The sequence below is a fragment of the Heptranchias perlo genome, chromosome X (genome assembly GCF_035084215.1).
Source record: "Heptranchias perlo isolate sHepPer1 chromosome X, sHepPer1.hap1, whole genome shotgun sequence".
Taxonomy (NCBI): Eukaryota; Metazoa; Chordata; class Chondrichthyes; order Hexanchiformes; family Hexanchidae; genus Heptranchias; species Heptranchias perlo.
Genome location: NC_090370.1, coordinates 24,536,782 through 24,551,888, shown reverse-complemented (window position 1 = coordinate 24,551,888; position 15,107 = coordinate 24,536,782). Strand labels below are relative to the sequence as shown.

General features: G+C 41.4%; 1 long non-coding RNA gene across 2 annotated transcripts in view; it reads right to left on the bottom strand.

Moving 5' to 3' along the window:
* LOC137307091 (uncharacterized) overlaps positions 1-5,071 on the bottom strand; it is a 37,818-nt gene extending 32,747 nt beyond the window's left edge. The window contains exons 1-2 of one of the 2 annotated variants that reach the window (XR_010959028.1): positions 4,869-5,071; positions 2,981-3,197 (exon numbers count right to left, since the gene is read on the bottom strand). This is a non-coding gene — a long non-coding RNA (uncharacterized lncRNA). The remainder of the gene's footprint in view (positions 1-2,980; positions 3,198-4,868) is intronic. The other variant, XR_010959029.1, reaches the window with a different exon arrangement.
* Between the last annotated feature and the right edge of the window lie 10,036 nt (positions 5,072-15,107).

Here is a 15,107-nt window from a genome sequence, read left to right as displayed (position 1 = left end):
GGAGTGTTTCACCTCATGTGACACAAAGTCCTATCTCACAGTTTGTTTTGGACAGAATATTGTTTGAATTCGAACTTCAACAAAACAGATACCTCAGTTGCCCCTGAGCAATCTGTGTCCCTTACCAAAACGCATTCTGCTCCTTGGTCTGCAAAGTAAGCAATTCACTTGGAAAATGACCAAATATGTTTCAGTTACTGGGTCAGGCTGGTAAAATGGGGAAAATAAAAAGCTGATTTAAGGAAGATTTACAGAAAGAACTTAAGTGGAGGAGCGGAGAATTCGCGGATGAAAAAGTAGCTATGAACCATACATTCGTCATAAGCCTCAATTTTCTGTTTCATTTTAATCTCTATTTCTTTACTCATCCAGGGAGCTCCAGCTTTGGGTGCCCTTCCTTTCCCCCTCGTAGGAATGTGTCGACTAAACAGACACAGAATGATCTGAGACTGACAGCACACCCATTTTAAACAGACACAGAATGATCCGGGACTGACAGCACACCCCTTTTAAACAGAGACAGAATGATCCGGGACTGACAGCACACCCATTTTAAACAGACACAGAATGATCCGGGACTGACAGCACACCCCTTTTAAACAGACACAGAATGATCCGGGACTGACAGCACACCCATTTTAAACAGACACAGAATGATCCGGGACTGACAGCACACCCATTTTAAACAGACACAGAATGATCCGGGACTGACAGCACACCCCTTTTAAACAGACAGAGAATGATCCGGGACTGACAGCACACCCATTTTAAACAGACACAGAATGATCCGGGACTGACAGCACACCCATTTTAAGCAGACACAGAATGATCCTGGATTGGTTAAAGGAAAGAAACAGAAAGAATGAATAAACGGGTCATTGTCGGGTTGGCAGGGTGCAACTGGTGGGGTGCCGCAGGGATCAGTCCTTGGGCCTCAGCGATTTACAATCTATATTGATGAATTAGATGAAGGGACAGTGTAATGTGTCCAAGTTCACTGACGATACAAAGCTCGGTTGGAAAGTGAATTGTGAGGAGGACACAAAGAGTCTGCGAAAGGATAGAGACAGATTAAGTGAGTGGACAAGACGGTGACAGTTGGGGCATAATGTGTGGAAATGTAAGGTTATTCACTTTGGTAGGAAGAATAGAAAAGCAGAATATTTTAAAATGGTGGGGGACTATTAAATATTGGTGTTCACAGAGACTTATCCTTGTGCAAGAAACACAAAAATGTAGTATGCAGCTACAGCAGCTAATTAGGAAAGCAAATGGCATGTTGGCCTTTATTGCAAGGGGGTTGGAGTACAAGAGAGAGGAAGAATTATTAAAGCTTTAGTGAGACCTCACCTGGAGTATTGCGTCCAGTTTTGGCCTCCTTATTTAAGGAAGGGTTTCCTTGCCTTGGAGGCGTTGCAACGAAGTTTCAATAGATTAATTCGTGGGATGAGAGGGTTGTCCCATGAGGAGAGATTGAGTAGATTGGGCCTGTACTCCCTGGAGTTTAGAGCAACGAGAGCTGATCTAATTGAAACATATAAGATTATGAGGGGGGTTGACAGGGTAGATGCTGAGAGATTGTTTCTGGAACTAGGGGGCATTGTCTCAGGATAAAGGGTCGGCCATTCAAGACTGAGATGAGGAGGAATTTCTTCACGCAGAGTGTTTTGAATCTTTGGACCTCTCTACACCAGAGGGCTGTGGATGATGAGTCATTGAATATATACAAGGCTGAGATGGATAGATGTTTGAATTGTGATCAAATTCCATCCTATCTCCTCTCAAACTTCCTTTAACAGCCTCGGGTGCCTTATCTCTGAGTTCAGTGACTTATCGACCTCGGCTATTAAATTCAGATACAGATCCGTCTCCACAGTTGACTCGAAATATGGTCCCACATCCTCCTCTGGTACAACAACATTTTCACACCTGCCATCACTTTTAGAAACAAAATAAAATAAAATATTTTGTTTCTCCCCAAAACCTCATCCACCACAGCCCAGTCTTACAGATACTGGATCATATCTCCCAAGATTCTGACTTTCCAAATGTATTTGGAATGATTTGTAGATTCTGAGACATAACACACAACCTGAACTCCAATTCAGTGGAATGTTGACCCGTTCTCGTTTTTCTTCGCTTTTCATATCAAGTTACTTCTCCTGTCACTACTTCAAAACCTCCTTCCGTTTTCCTGCTAATAACTTTTCACTATTTCATAAATCTTCTGTTCCTGCTCCAACAGTTTTATTATTTCCACTCTCTAGTCTCAGATCCGGATATTTCACACGCTCCAGTCCTATCAGGTGAAACCCTCCCACTGCTCCATGTGCTCAGTCTGTCAAACCGTTGTTGTTTGTCGGTTCAGATCGTAACCATCCCTTCCCTTCTTCCTGAACTCACCCTGGTGTCCCAAAAACATGAACTCTTCCCTCCTGCTCCAGCCCTGCAGCCGCACATTGACCTGCCTCATATTGTCCTCCTTAAGCAGCCCAGCGCAAAACAATCCAGAGATCACCACCTTGAGGCCTTGTTTTTCAGTCTAGAGCTCAAATATTAATATTCCCTCTGTAAACCTAGCTCTTTCCTTGTTATTGGTTGCGGCCATGACTATTTACTGCTCTCCTTTCCTTCCCAGAGATGGTCCCACCTGTTCCAGGAAGTTAGTCCCTCTGACATCAGGAAGGCAACTTACCAATTGGGACCTGTTCATGGCTGCAGAAGAGTATGTTTATTCGCCTGACTATAGAATATCGCACCACTATCGCTCCCCTATCCCTGTGCCCAACCTGCCTCTCATACCTGCCCCACTCGGAGTGTCCCCTTACTCCCTGGTGTCAAACTATTACTCAGGAAGACCATCCTGAGTCCCTGTCTCTATCCACCTTACAGTCCCCAACACCAGTTATCGAGCGAACAGTTCCAGTACTGATGTCCCTCCACCTGAGACTGCACACTGCCCCATTAGATGTTCACTCACTTTCCTCTATCTGCACAGTATCTGCTCGGTTTTCTCTTCCTGATTGAGCGGCAGGTTCTTGTTCGTGATCTGAACCGTTTATCAGGACACAATTGATATTTTAAGGCTGTTCTGAACCAACCGGTGTCTATTCTCATTCTTGTTGATGATGTTGGATCTTCTCCCCTGTTTGGACCTTCAGCCATGGTGGTGACAGGCGTTCCAAGATCCTGATGCTCTGTAATGAATAGATTAATAGGAGGGTTAGACTGAAATATTAAAATAAGAAGGATAAAACGTCGCCTTGTCGCGATATCAAGTCCCTCCTCCCCCATCAGTGGAACAACTGTTCGCTCTGGAATTGAGCATTTCCCGACTGTTCCCAACAACTCTCCACATCGGGTGCGGCACAGACAGCTGCCCAGTGAAACCCAATGAGTCCCGCTGATCTCCACAACCCAGTTCCAGACGGCCGAGATTCTTCACTGGGAGCATCAATTGGTAAGATTTACTCACAGTGCAGGCCAACACTGGAATTATTCTGAGGGAGTGAATATTCTGGAGGGCAATTTTGAGCGAGGTGATGAATTAAATAATCCTTCACTCGGTTTTACCCAGTCTGGCGCTATTGTATTATTTTATTCACAGATTTGTTTTAATATTTTTGATTTGTTGAGTTTTGATATTAAATTCTGGCATTTTATGAACCTGATATCTATCTACATACACAAGATGGAGCTGGGTGTGATTTCTCTGCTCTCTATGGGTAGTGACATTGTCCGTGTGTTCATGGAGATGTGTTTTGTTTGATGCTTCTATTTGAATATATTTACCATATCTCTCATGGTATCAGCACCTAACTAATGAGCACTGGAGGAGGTAAGGAATTTTATACCATTCAATAATATTAGCACTAATGTATAATGTTATGAATCGTGTAACTTTAAACAGGTGTTGCACATTTATTTTTGGAGCATCTTTAGGGGTCTTCCAATCTCGGAAAACACCACAAATATATAATTTGTAAATTTGACTGCTGTTTTACAATCATTATTCCCAATTGTGTGTGTGCCTCGCTGTGTGTGCGCACAAAGGCAAGAGCAACCAATCAAACTATTAGTCACCGTAATTTCCTGTCCACACTGTGGAAATGTCAAAGAGATTAATCTCGGACAGTAATTTCATCAAACTATAGTTGAAGTTATTCTCTGGCATTAATGTACAACCAAGTTTGAGACCTTGTAAGATGCAGTTATCTGTTGTTTCATTCACTCTAACACGAGTGTAATAAAAGAAGAGCAACAAAAACTTACATTTACATGTACACTAATTACATTAGAGTTATCAAACACAAGATTAATTTGAGTGCTCAGTTATTTTTTTATATAAAGCCGAGGGAACGGGTCCTCCTACCTGTTGGTAATTTCAGTAGTTACTTTCTGTATAAAGATTAGTGATGGACCCTCCGACCTGTTGGAAATTTTAGCAGTTATTTTTTGTGCAAAGATTAGTGATGGACCCTCCTACCTGTTGGTAATTTCAGTAGTTATTTTTTGTGCAAAGATTAGTGATGGACCCTCCTACCTGTTGGTAATTTCAGTAGTTATTTTTTATGTGAAGATTAGTGATGGACCCTCCTACCTGTTGGTAATTTGAGTGAATATTTTTCCATAAAGATTAGTGATGGATCCTCCTACCTGTTGATATTAAAAGTAATTACTCAAATTCCTAAGATTAGCGATCAGGAACCACCTATCTGTATGAAAGATGGTTTCAGCCCTGAACCGGTTTCCCTTTAAAACATTCCTGAAGTTTGTTTCTGTTTGCACGGAGCGGCCTTTCTTTCTTCAGTTGAACCAATTTAACAAATAACATCCTCAATAACACATTTTAGAAAAAACTGAAGTACCTGCTCTATTCCTCCACCAAATTCCGATTAAACCAATTAATTATAATTCATCAGGAACAAGTTTTGTCTCCGATGTTGCTCCTATCCTGTGATTGGATGGCGTTTAGTCCTCCCTCGGGTTACCATCGGTTGATTTTCCAAGGACCCAGCAGAGAGCGATTCTTGGCCATTGCGAATGTGTTAACCCTTTACTGAGCTGAACTGTGTGTTCGATCTGTCTTTGACCAGTTCAATAAAAGTGCACCGGGAACGAAACATTTCAGTGAGTAAAACGAGCGAGTGTCAAAGTTAAAAATAAATGCTTATAGAGTGAGAAAGGCCAGTTTCCCACCCGTGTTCACTGAATATCAAATTCTAACATGGGGAGGAGGCACATCTGGACGAGGATGGTGTAAATCTCCAGAGTTCATGTTCCTGCTTTCCGTCCTGTAACCGCTTTAAAATGTGTCTCTGGGGAGATTGATGGGATCCATGTTGGGATGAGCCCTGAAATTCCCGGAGTAAAGTCGCCGGCCTTCAGTCAGTGTCTGAGCGAACAATTCGTGAATTGTTCCATCCGCGAGGAATGGAGAGCTTGCTCCGCCGGGGAACATATCTGACCGCGGGAAGTCGGCTTTAGAAAAGAGGAAGGGGCAGAAAAAGTTAATTAAAAAAACAAATTGAAACAACATTAACCTGACCTTGATCCCGCAAGGATTTTCCGCCTCTCAATGTCCGTTTAGATTTTGCAAATTATATCCTTGTTATTTCATTACAACCAATCGAGTAAACGTTCCTTGCTTTATTTTAGCAAGTTGCAAATTGTGAATTTGATCTGATCCTTGTTGTGAGATTCAGAGCTCCGCCCTCTGTGAAAGCTGCTGCCAGACATCAGGATGGATTTCAACACAAACATTCCTCATTTGTTTCAGAACAGGGAAGGCCTTTCTGATGGAATCTAATCGAACCGGGTTGACAATTCGCTGCCACGTCAATTGTGAACGAAGTTGGTTGTAAATTTTACTTTTTCTCTTCTGGTTCCAGGGAAGTTCAGTAAAACAGATACTTGGTTCGAAATAAATTGTTACATTTGCATCAGCGTCGTTGTTTGCTAAAAGTCCCATCGATTTTCTGATGTTTGCGCTTTCAACCCTGGGGCCAAAATCCAGTATTTCGTCAGTGAACTGAGGAGAGGCTGTTTCTCCAAGTGAGGACATTAACCATTTAACGGCCGAATCAAACTGTCGCTGAGCATCAATCACCTCAATCACTGGGGGAATGAGTACTGACTTTCCACAGTTACATTTATCACAGTAAATATTCAGCAGATAAACCAGTTACATCGTTAAATCCGGAAAGGGCCATTCCTGTGCTGTGATTGGTACAAGGATTGGATTTCCTTTATTTTCAGGGGGTTCACAGACAGAAATAAATAGCCCCTCCCCGGGATGGAAGTGTCTGAAGAGAGAAAGTTTTTGACGACAGATTCCGAGGGACGAATTTTTGTGATCAATCCCAGGGACAGATTGTGATGATAATTCCGAGGGACGGATTGTTGTGATCAATCCGAGGAACAGATTGTGGTGATAATCCCGTGGGAGAGATTGTTGTGATCCATCCCAGGGACAGATTGTAATGATAATTCCGAGGGACGGATTGTTGTGATCCATCCCAGGTACAGATTGTAATGATAATTCCGAGGGACGGATTGTTGTGATCAATCCCAGGGACGGATTATGGTGATAATTAAATACTCTGTTAAATGGACAGTTTGGGTAAATGGTCAATTAATATAGCATAAAATACACTGTTAAATGGACAGTATTGGTAAATGGTCAGTTAATATATCATTAAATACACTTTTCAATAGACAGTACTGGTAAATGTTGGATTACATATCATTAAATACACTGTTCAATGGACAGTGTAGGTAAATAGTGGGTTTGTATATCATTAAATCCACTATTAAATGGACAGTGTGGGTAAATGGTGGGTTTATATATCATTAAATAAACTGTTCAATGGACAGTGTGGGTAAATGGTGGGTTTATATATCATTAAATACACTGTTCAATGGACAGTGTGAGTAAATGGTGGGTTTATATAAATTTTAATTCCACTGTTAAATGGACAGTGTGGGTAAATGGTGGTTCATATATCATTAAATACACTGTTAAATGGACAGCGTGGGTAAATGGTGGGTTTATATATCATTAAATAAACTGGAAAATGGACAGTGTGAGTAAATGGTGGGTTCATATATCATTAAATAAACTGTTAAATGGACCGTGTGGGTAAATGGTGGGTTTATATATCATTAAATACACTGTTAAATAGACAGTGTGGGTAAATGGTGGGTTTATATATCGTTAAATACACTGTTAAATAGACAGTATTGGTAAATGGTCAGTTAATATATCATTAAATACACTTTTCAATAGACAGTACTGGTAAATGTTGGATTACATATCATTAAATACACTGTTCAATGGACAGTGTAGGTAAATAGTGGGTTTGTATATCATTAAATCCACTCTTAAATGGACAGTGTGGGTAAATGGTGGGTTCATATATCATTAAATACACTGTTAAATGGACAGTGTGGGTAAATGGTGGGTTTATATATCATTAAATAAACTATTAAATGGACAGTTTGGGTAAATGGTCAATTAATATATCATAAAATACACTGTTAAATGGACAGTATTGGGAAATGGTCAGTTAATATATCATTAAATACACTTTTCAATGGGCAGTACTGGTAAATAGTGGGCTTATATATCATTAAATCCACTGTTCAATGGACAGTGTGAATAAATGGTGGCTTTATATATCATTAAATACACTGTTAAATGGTTCGAAATAAATTGTTGCATTTGCATCAGCGTCGTTGTTTGCTCAAAGTCCCATCGATTTTCTGATGTTTGCGCTTTCAACCCTGGAGCCAAAATCCAGTATTTCGTCAGTGAACTGAGGAGAGGCTGTTTCTCCAAGTGAGGACATTAACCATTTAACGGCCGAATTAAACGATCGCTGAGCATCAATCACCTCGATCACTGGGGGAATGAGTACTGACTTTCCACAGTTACATTTATCACAGTAAATATTCAGCAGATAAACCAGTTACATCGTTAAATCCGGAAAGGGCCATTCCTGTGCTGTGATTGGTACAAGGATTGGATTTCCTTTATTTTCAGGGGGTTCACAGACAGAAATAAATAGCCCCTCCCCGGGATGGAAGTGTCTGAAGAGAGAAAGTTTTTGACGACAGATTCCGAGGGACGAATTGTTGTGATCAATCCCAGGGATAGATTGTGGTGATAATTCCGAGGGACGGATTGTTGTGATCAATCCCAGCAACAGATTGTGGTGATAATTCCGAGGGACGGATTGTTGTGATCAATCCCAGCAACAGATTGTGGTGATAATCCCGAGGGACGGATTGTTGTGATCAATCCCAGCAACAGATTGTGGTGATAATTCCGAGGGACGGATTGTTGTGATCAATCCCAGGGACGGATTATGGTGATAATTAAATACTCTGTTAAATGGACAGTTTGGGTAAATGGTCAATTCATATAGCATAAAATACACTGTTAAATTGACAGTATTGGTAAATGGTCAGTTAATATATCATTAAATACACTTTTCAATAGGCAGTACTGGTAAATGGTGGATTACATATCATTAAATACATGTTCAATGGACAGTGTAGGTAAATAGTGGGTTTATATATCATTAAATCCACTGTTAAATGGACAGTGTGAGTAAATGTTGGGTTTATATATCATTAAATACACTGTTAAATGGACAGTGTGACAAAATGGTGGGTTGATATAAATTTTAATTCCACTGTTAAATGGACAGTGTGGGTAAATGGTGGTTTATATATCATTAAATACACTGTTAAATGGACAGTGTGGGTAAATGGTGGGTTTATATATCATTAAATACACTGTTTAATGGACAGTGTGGGTAAATGGTGGGTTTATATATCATTAAATACACTGTTCAATGGACAGTGTGGGTAAATGGTGGGTTTATATATCATTAAATACACTGTTCAATGGACAGTGTGGGTAAATGGTGGGTTTATATATCATTAAATACACTGTTTAATGGACAGTGTGGGTAAATGGTGGGTTTATATATCATTAAATACACTGTTCAATGGACAGTGTGGGTAAATGGTGGGTTTATATATCATTAAATACACTGTTCAATGGACAGTGTGGGTAAATGGTGGGTTTATATATCATTAAATACACTGTTCAATGGACAGTGTGGGTAAATGGTGGGTTTATATAAATTTTAATTCCACTGTTAAATGGACAGTGTGCGTAAATGGTGGTTTATATATCATTAAATACACTGTTAAATGAACATTGTTTGGAAATGTTCCGTTGATACATCATTAAATACACTATCAAATCGACATTGTGGGTAAATGGCGCGTTTATATCTCATTAAATCCACTGTTAAATGGACAATATGGGTAAATTGTGAGTTTGTACCTCATTAAATACACTGTTAAATGGACTGACAGTACCTTTACTGATTGTCGAGCTGATACTTCTGACAGTATAAGTTTTGATTATAGAGCTTATGCTTCTGAGAGTACCTGTCTTGATCAAAGAGCTGATGTTACTGAGAGTATCTGCATTAATTGTAGAGCTGATATTATGAACAGTATCTGCACTGATTATAGAGCTGGTATTACTGACAGTATCTCTGCTGATCATACAGGTGATATTACTGAACGCACCTGTACTGATTATAGAGCTGATATTACTGACAGTATTTGTATTTATTATCGAGCTGATATTACTGAACGTACCTGTATTTATCAATGAACTGATATTACTGACAGTACTTCTATTGATTGTCGAGCTGATATTACTGAAAGTATCTGTGCTGATTTTATCGAGCTTAATAGTGACAGTATTTGTGATGCTCATAGGGTTGTTAAATGACAATGTCTGTGTTGATTATAGAGCTGATATTACTGACAGTATCTGTGCTATTATGGCGCTGTTACTGACTTTATCTCGGTTCAATATAGCGCTGATATTACTGACAGTGTCTGTGCTCAATAGAGCTCTGCTTTACTGACTGTATCCCTGTTCAATATATGGCTGATAATTCTGACAGTATCCCTGCTCAATATAGGGCTGATATTACTGACAGTATCCCTGCTAAATATAGGGCTGATAATTCTGACACTGTGTGATGATGAAAGAGCTGGTGTAATCAAAATATTCATTGAATGACATGGAATTTTACAGCTCAGGAACAGCCCATTTGGCCCAACAGGTCTTTGCCTGGATTTGTGCTCCACACGAGCGTTCTCCCACACCATTTCATCGCACCCTATTAACTTATCTTTCTATTTCTAGCCCCCTCATGTATTTTTCTGCCTTCCCCTTAAATGCATCTGCACTTTTCGCCTCAACCATTCCACGTGGTAGCGAATTGCACTTTCTCGTCACTCTCTGAGCAACAAGTCTCCCCTGAAATCCATCTTGGTTTCATTGGAAACTTTCTTATCTTCATGGCCTTTATTTTTGGACTGCTCTCAAGGGGAAATATCCTCTCCAGTTCTAGCCTATGGAACCCCTTCCGAATCTAAAAGACCTCTATCAGTTCACCTCTCCGTCTTCAACTGAATAGAGAAAAGAGACACAGCCTGTTAAATCTTTCCTGATATTGTTGGGAAATAATGCATTGAACAAGTGACGCCAGGAATGAAAGGAAAGTAATGCCAGGAAGGAACAACCAGGCCATAATATTCCCCCCTAGGACCGGATTAATGCAGGCAATCTCGGCACAATCAAGAGCAGGGAACAAGGGGTACTTAAAACATCACCAATAAAATGCCCGGAGCCGGCAGGCTGTGTTTGTGCATTGCTGCGGTTCAAGCAGAACAGTTCGAACGACTGCACTGTCAAACTCACAGATTAAAAAAACAACCTTCTGTTCAAGCGTTGCCTTGTCCTGCCAGGTAGGTGCGGGAGAACTGCTGGGACTCGCCCGGCAGAGGCGGAGACTCCGAAACGGCGCCAGAGATTGCGATGTTCTGACCTGTGTCACTGGTTATCGACTGAACAATAAGATTCTTATGATAGCGTGGGTTTGTTTGGGGGGTGAATTGCGATCCAGAATCCTGGACACATCAGGTTAGCATCTCGGCAGATACAAAAAGCATTAATTTCAGGACCTTAGTATTTAAAATCTGCAGATGCAGAATCTCTTGTGCTGAACTTTTAACCGTCCCCGAAATAAAATCGCAGGTTGGTTTCAGGGTTTCACTGTTTAATTCTGACTGGACACAGGGTGCAACAATGGGTGTGTTTACTAAACTACATTCTCTTGCACCGATTATCTGATCTTTGCTCCCCTGGAATTCTGCGAAGTACAGAACCGATGGAGCTCAGCCTTACATAAAAACAGCCAGTCAGAGCCCACTTGGTTCGAGTACAGTGTAGACACATCCCGACGAGGGGGAAAGGAAGGGCACCCAAAGCTGGAGCTCCCTGGATGAGTAAAGAGATAGAGATTAAAATGAAACAGAAAATTGAGGCTTATGACGAATGTAACGTAGAGAACCAGGCTGAATACAGAAAGAACAGAGGAGATCTTTAAAAAAGGAGGGAATTAGACGGGCAAAAAGAGAGATTCAAGAGTAACTTTCAAAGGGGAATTGGATTAAAATTTTGAAGGAAAGATTTACAGGGATATGGGGAAAGAACACGGGAAAGGGACTAAGTTGATAGCTCTTTCAAAGAGCCAGCACAGGTATCATGGACCGAATGGACTCCTGTGCTGTACCTACTATGATACTACGATGCATCCATTTAAGGGGAACGTACAAACCCTCCAGTGCTGAAGTCATTGTACAGAAACTCTGGTTAACCTTCGCATTCACCAAATTCCGGAATTCATAGTCCAGCACATGTTTAAATAGAGGAACATCGGAACAGGAGTAGGCCATTAAGCCCCTCGAATCTGTCCTCCCATTTAATTAGATCATTGCTGCTCTGTACCTGAATTCTATTTACCTGCCCTTGATCCATTTCGCGTGATACGCTTACGTAAAAAATGCTGCAGCTATCAGTCTTCAAAATTTCAGTTGAACCAGAACTCACAACCTATTGGAGGAGGGAATTCCACATTTACAGTAAACTTTGTGCAACAAAGTCCGTCCACATTTCACTCCTGAACGGCCGAAGGCCAATCTTAATATTTTGCCCCTTGTTCTGGACTCGTCCTTGACAGGAAATTCCTTCTCTGTATCTAATGAGTGTGAGGTATTATATTTTAGTCGGGATTGATCACAACAATCCGTCCCTCGGAATTATCACCACAATCTGTCCCTGGGATTGATCACAGCAATCCGTCCCTCGGAATTATCACCGCAATCTGTCCCTGGGATTGATCACAACAATCCGTCCCTCGGAATTATCACCACAATCTGTCCCTGGGATTCATAGAATCATAGAAGTTACAACATGGAAACAGGCCCTTCGGCCCAACATGTCCATGTCGCCCAGTTTATACCACTAAGCTAGTCCCAATTGCCTGCACTTGGCCCATATCCCTCGATAACCATCTTCCCCATGTAACTGTCCAAATGCTTTTTAAAAGACAAAATTGTACCCGCCTCTACTACTGCCTCTGGCAGCTCGTTCCAGACACTCACCACCCTTTGAGTGAAAAAATTGCCCCTCTGGATCCTTTTGTATCTCTCCCCTCTCACCTTAAATCTGTGCCCCCTCGTTATAGACTCCCCTACCTTTGGGAAAAGATTTTGACTATCGACCTTATCTATGCCCCTCATTATTTTATAGACTTCTATAAGATCACCCCTTAACCTCCTACTCTCCAGGGAATAAAGTCCCAGTCTGTCTAACCTCTCCCTGTAAGTCAAACCATCAAGTCCCGGTAGCATCCTAGTTAATCTTTTCTGCACTCTTTCTAGTTTAATAATATCCTTTCTATAATAGGGTGACCAGAACTGGACACAGTACTCCAAGTGTGGCCTCACCAATGCCCTGTACAACTTCAACAAGACATCCCAACTCCTGCATTCAATGTTCTGACCAATGAAACCAAGCATGCTGAATGCCTTCTTCACCACCCTATCCACCTGTGACTCCACTTTCAAGGAGCTATGAATCTGTACTCCCAGATCTCTTTGTTCTATAACTCTCCCCAACGCCCTACCATTAACGGAGTAGGTCCTGGCCCGATTCGATCTACCAAAATGCATTACCTCACATTTATCTAAATTAAACTCCATCTGCCATTCATCGGCCCACTGGCCCAATTTATCAAGATCCCGTTGCAATCCTAGATAACCTTCTTCACTGTCCACAATGCCACCAATCTTGGTGTCATCTGCAAACTTACTAACCATGCCTCCTAAATTCTCATCCAAATCATTAATATAAATAACAAATAACAGCGGACCCAGCACCGATCCCTGAGGCACACCGCTGGACACAGGCATCCAGTTTGAAAAACAACCCTCGACAACCACCCTCTGTCTTCTGTCGTCAAGCCAATTTTGTATCCAATTGGCTACCTCACCTTGGATCCCATGAGATTTAACCTTATGTAACAACCTACCATGCGGTACCTTGTCAAATGCTTTGTACAACAATCCGTCCCTCGGAATTATCACCACAATCTGTCCCTGGGATTGATCACAACAATCCGTCCCTCGGAATTATCACCACAATCTGCCATCAAACACTTCCTCTAATCGGACACTTCCATCCCGGGGAGGGGCTATTTATTGCAGTCTATGAACCCGCTCAAAATGAGGGAAATCCAAACTTTATACCGATCACAGCACAGAAATGGTCCTTTCCGGATTTAACAATGTAATTGGTGTATCTGCTGAATATTTATTATGATAAATGTAACTGTGGAAAGTCAGTCCTCATTCCCCCAGTGATTGAGGTGATTGATGCTCAGCGATAGTTTAATTCGGTGGTTAAATGGTTAATGTCCTCACTTACAGAAACAGCCTCTCTGCAGCTCACTGACGAAACACTGGCTCTTGGCCTCAGGGTTGAAAGCGCAAATATGAGGAAATCGATGGGACTTTTAGCAAACAATGTTCCTGATGCAAATGTAACAATTTATTTCTAACCAAGTATCTGTTTTACTGAACTTCCCTGGAACAAGAAGAGAAAACGTAAAATTTATAACCGACTTTTTTCACAGTTTTCGTGGCAGCGAATTGTCAACCCGGTTCGATTAGATTCCACCAGAAAGGCCGCTCCCTGTTCTGAAACAAATGAGGAATGTTTGCGTTGAAATCCATCCTGATGTCGGGCAGCAGCTTTCACAGGAGGCGGAGCTCTCAATCTCACATAACAAGGATCAGATCAAATTCCCAAGTGATGAACTGCTAAAATAAAGCAAGGAACTTTTACTCGATTGGCTGTAATGAAATAACAAGGATATAATGTGTAAAATCAACACGGGCATTGAGAGACGGACAATCGTTGCGGGATCAATGTAATGTTAATGTGGTGTCAATTTGTTTTTAATTAACTTTTTCTGCCTCTTCCTCTTTTGTAAAGCCGATTTCCCGCGGTCAGATATGTTCCCCGGCGTAGGGAGCTCTCTGTTGCTCGTGGATGGAACAATTCACTAATTTATCGCTCAGACACTGACTGAAGGCCGGCTATTTTACACCGAGAATTTCAGGGCTTATCCCTTCAGAGACCCCACCAATCTTCCCACAGACACATTTTAAAGCGGTTCCGGGACAGAAAGCAGTCACACGAACTCCAGAGATTTACACGATCTTAGTCCAGCGGTGCCTCCTCCCCATGTTAGAATTTGATATTCAGTAAACAGGGGTGGGAAACTGGCCTTTCTCACTGGATATGCATTTATTTATAACTTTGATACTGGCTCTTTTTACTCACTGAACCGTTTTGTGCCCGGTACACGTTTATTGAACTGATCAAAGACTGATCGAACACACAGTTCAGCTCAGTGAAGGCTTAACACATTCGCAATGGCCGATTATTGCTCTCCGCCGGGCACCTGGCAAATCAGCCAACAACTCACCTGACGAAGGAGGAAGCCTCCGAAAGCTTGTGATTTCAAATAAAGCTGTTGGACTATATCCTGGTGTTGGAAGACTCCTTACATTTGTCCACCCCAGTCCATCACCTGCATCTCCACATCATATTATAATTACCAACAGGGAGGAGGGTCCATCAACAATCTTTATATAAA